Here is a 4,804-nt window from a genome sequence, read left to right on the forward strand (position 1 = left end):
CCGACCCCGCCCCCAGCCCCGTCCCTGCTGCTGGGACCCTTCTCAGACAAGGCGCCGCCACGCCTCCCTACATGCCCCGCCCCGGCCCTAACTGGGTCCGCCCCTCCACCGCCGCCGCGCCCCCTCGGCCTCACCGCCTCTGAGAGCCCGGTTGACCCGTCCCCCATCCGGCCCTACTGTGGAGTCGCCACGCCCTCTCCCCTGCACTGCTGCCGGACACCTCACCTGTGTCGTGGGCCGGCGGTCCACTGCGCCTACCTTTGTTGGCGCCGGAGCTGCGCCTGTGGTCCTGCACATGCAGGTGACAGGAGGGTCTGCATGGTGGGCCCGAACTCTGAGCAGTGACAAAGCTGGAGGATTACTCACCGACGCGAGGGACCCTGGCGTCTCTGCACCCCACGTCCTGCAAATAACACATTAGTCTAGTCATCGCAGCCTCATCGGGTGTTCGGAGTCCACTGAGTCGCTTTGGGGGCTCCCAGCGTGGAGCTCCGATCTCTAAAGGATTCTCAGGGGATTCGCAGACTATGCTTTTCGGTGTTCGTGTGTGGGAAATTATAACCAGGCCACAGGTGGTGCAGTTCTACCTAGGGCGCAGGGAATGGGTCCAGGTCACACCACTGAGTCTTCAGGGCCAGAGGGTTCCTGGTATCGACAAACATTCCCCACTTGTCTTTTAATTTCTCACTTTTGAACGGGAATGGGTAAAGAAAATTATTTCTCCCATATATGAAAGACAACAGTGGTAAAAGTGGTGGCAAATGGTTGTTGATGGACAGCCTAATATGTGTGTGGTGGGGGGACGGTGCTCGCTCCACACCACCTAAAGCCCCAGCTCATGGATGCTACGGGGACATACAGACCAGCAAAGGCAGGACTGAAATGGGATCAGGGCACACCAGCCCAAGGAATAGTCCTCAGATGGGGGCCAGGCCTTGGGGGGCCACTTTCTCTCTCTGTCACTAGAGAGGCAGAGCTGGAGAGGCGACCTTCCCACTGTCACCTGGATAAGAGGACAAGCCCCTGGCTGCATTTTTAGGTCCCTCTCTCAGAACTAATGTGCTGCCTTAATGCATTAGTAAGTTCTAAATAAAGAGGAGACTTGCTCAGGCTCTGAGAACAAAGGGTGGGCACTGCCCACAGAGGTGTAGTAGGTGCTGCCTCTGCCCAGAGGGTCCCTGAAGTTTTCCTAGGACTCAGGTACTTATAAGGCCTATTCTGGTAAACGGAATAAGTGCAAAGAAGCCTATGGCTCTCCTGTGTATAGTCAGCATCATGGTACGGCTCAGTATTTAGGAAGTGGCCCTAACGGCCTCTTACTAAGAAGAACATGGGCTCCCAAAAGCCTTTTCTACTCTGACTGGCTGGGAGACCCTTTCTCACTAGGGCATACTTGGCCCTCTGGGACAAGCAGTCACACTAATGCTTGTACACTCCAGAACAGCTGCCAGCAGCAGTAGCAACAAGGATCCCATGTCAGCAGGATGTTTTCAGTGATCTCTCCCCTTGGGGTTTGCAAGGTGTTTCCCCTTGTCCTTGCCAACCCCAACTGCCCTCAAATGTAGAGCTAGAACTATTTTTTTGCCCCTCTCTGCAGGACTCTGTCTCAAGGTTTAGATATTATTTCGTTTTTCATAGTGTCATTTTGCTAACTTGACTGAAATTTTTTCATACCAAGCTTCCATTACACAACACCGTCTTATTCTTATTAGCTCCTTAGAAGGAGGAAATTGATGGAACCAGCAGTTAGCGTAATAGCTATGTCGTTGGACTCCCACGTAGTCGACCGCAGTTCGTATCCTGGACCCGGTGACTTAAAACTCACACCGGGCGTGTGTGCGTGTGTGCCCAAGATCCCGAGAGGAGAATGGAGGAGAAGGGATTGCGCCGTGACCTAAGGGGTGATTTCTCACTTTCTGTCTCTCTGTCTCTCTCTGTCTGGTGAGCGCACGCACCCTATAGCGAAAACTTCTCCAAAAAAAAAAAAAGGAGGAAATTGAGAGAATGGGATTAGACAGATGTAAGGATGCAGGTTACACTTGGACATGACCTTTTGTGGGGAGGGGGAGTCTCTTCATTTCACTGGAGTCTTGGTTTTTCCAACTTTAAAATGGGCTTAATGGGGCCAGTAGATGGTGCAATGGTTATGTTGCTGGACTCCCATGTAGACAGCTGCGGTTTGAGTGCCAGACCCAGTGGCTCAAAACACACCTTGGGTGTGAGTGCACGCATATTTGAAATCCCAAGAGGAGAATGGAGGAGAGGGGATTGCTGCGTGGCCATCCCCCCCGGGGGGGGGTGATTTCTTGTTTTCTGTCTCTCTGACTCTGTCTCTCTGGTGAGCACACACACCCTATAGCAAAAATCTCTCTTAAAAAATAATAAATAAAATGGGCTTAATACTGCTTGGTAAATGAGTTTTCTAAGTAAATTATGTTGGAATAACTTAACTATTTAGAAAAAGATAAAGTTGGGCCCACAATTTGTTCACACCATATACCAGCATACTTTTTTTTTTTTTTTTAAGGGTTTTGCCACAGAGAGAGACAGTAAGCGGGATAGTAAGAAATCATCCCCCTGGGGGATGGCCATACTGCAATCCCTTCTCCATTCTCCTCCTGGGATTTCGGGCACACAAGCACGTATGGCCAGCATGATTTCCTTTCTTGGTTTGCTTTTCTTTTCCTTCCTCCCTTTATTTGTTCATTCCTTCCTTTCTTTCTTGAGAGATTTTTGCTATAGGGCACATGCGCTCACAGGAGAGACTAAAAGAAAGTAAGAAATCACCCCCCCGCCCCAGGGGTTGGGGATGGCCATGCCGCAATCCCTTCTCCTCCATTCTCCTTTGAGGATTTTGGGCACGCATTCACATGCACCAGTGTGATTTTCAAACTGCCAGGTCCAGGACAGAAACTCAAGTCGCCCAAGTGGGAGTCCAGTGCTTTAACCACTATACCACCTGCTGGTCCCACTAGTGTACATTTTAAATGAGTCAATAATTGAAAGTGTTAAAGAATGGGCCCCAAGGCATGATGGTTAAGAGAAGCAGATCCCACTCACATAACCACACATTTCAAATCCTGGTCCTGGCAGCTTGACAAACATGGCTGACATTTGTGCGTACGTGTCCCAAATCCTGACAAGATGGAAAAGTAAAGAAGGGATTGCAGCATGACCATGACCCATTGGAGAAGGCTTTCTTCCTCTCTCTCTCTCTTTCTCTCAGTCTCTGGTGAGTGCATGTACTCTCTGGCAATTGGGAAAAAAAATGACCTACGGAAAAAAGGGAGCAAAGAATATGAATAGAGAGAAAATATAACACACATACAAAAAGATATTCATAAAAAAAGAAATGCACATGTGAATGACATTGCAATTTTGGTTTTCACGTATCAGAATCTGAAAATTGGGCCAGCAGACGGGGTGGAGGTTAAGGCGGCTGGATCCCACATGGCCGCCTTCACGGTTCTGAGTCACTGACTCGGCAGCTTGAAAAATATGCTGGCTGTATGTGTGTGCATGCCCAAAATCCAAAAAGGAAGATGAAGGAGAAGGGATTGTGGTGTGTGTGGCCATCTCCCCTCAGGGATTTTCCCTCTCTCTTTCTGTCTCTGATATACATGCACCCTGTAGCGAAAAAAAAAAAAGACAAAAATCAGCAAACAAGCCTTCCCATGCATTCTGGTGGGAATACAAAGCAGTGGCACGCCACAGCGGGGAATCTAGTAACATTCTCTGTATGCCCTTGGCCCTTACTCACCTGTGAAACAGGGGTGTATAAGGGTCATCCCTGTGACATCAACAGCAACTGCAACAGATTAGAAAAGACCCAATTGTTCTTTAAGGGTCTAGCTAAGTAGACTGGCACTCCCACACAGCAGAGTGCTAGGCATTCATGAAAAAGAGCAGATCTCTGGACACTGACCCGAGAGGTCTTCCAGAGCTATCATTAACAAAAAAGCAAGATACAAAACTAGGTGTGTAATACTCTGCCTTTTGTGTAAGAGAGGGAGGGAGAGAGCATCCATTCATGTTTGTACCACACAGGGTAGACTGGAAGGACAAGCAAGAATCTGATAGAAAGGGCTGTCCTCGGTGGTAGGTGAATGGGGCGAAGATGGAAATGAGACAGTTCTCTGAGTAAATCTTTTTATCCTTTTAACTGTCAGATTGTGTAAATGTCTTACCTATTCAAAACAATAAAATTAAATTAAAAAATAAAATAGAGGCAACGATGCCTACCTCATAGAATTGTCATGAGGGTTCAGTTTCTTTCTTTCTTTTTTTGAGAGGTTTTTGCTGTAGTGTGCGTGCGCTCACCAGAAAGACAGAGGGAAACAGAGAGACAGAAAGTGAGAAATCACCCCCCAGGGGGGCTGGCCACACTGCAATCCCTTCTCCTCCATTCTCCTCTCGGGATCTTGAGCACACATGCACAAGCTCCTGGTGTGAGTTTAAGCCACCAGGTCCAGGACTTGAACTGCGGTCGACTACATGGGAGTTTAGCCACATAGCCATTACACTAACTGCTGGTCCCGAGGGTTCAGTTTCTAAGTGATCATGAAGACTTGTACAGTGCCTGGTACCTGGTTAACCTTCATAAACGGTCTTTTTTATCATGGCTTTATGGCAGGGGTAGGCTGGTTATGTTCAGACAAGCTGTCCCTCTTTGTCTCGAAAGAGTCATGGAACTCTCAGGACCCTAGGATGGAAATACGGCAGGACTTCCCCCTTCACCCATGTGTCCATGGCTCGTTCTTGGAGAATGGAGGAATCCAATTGCACCAGGAGCCTGGGGCATTCC

At 48.9% G+C, this 4,804-nt stretch overlaps 1 long non-coding RNA gene across 1 annotated transcript in view; it reads left to right on the top strand.

Moving 5' to 3' along the window:
* LOC114006004 (uncharacterized) overlaps positions 1–4,804 on the top strand; it is a 10,686-nt gene that overhangs the window by 2,300 nt on the left and 3,582 nt on the right. The window lies entirely within an intron of this gene.

Source organism: Tupaia chinensis, unplaced genomic scaffold (genome assembly GCF_000334495.1).
Source record: "Tupaia chinensis unplaced genomic scaffold, TupChi_1.0 Scaffold145208_1, whole genome shotgun sequence".
In the NCBI taxonomy this organism is placed as follows: Eukaryota; Metazoa; Chordata; class Mammalia; order Scandentia; family Tupaiidae; genus Tupaia; species Tupaia belangeri.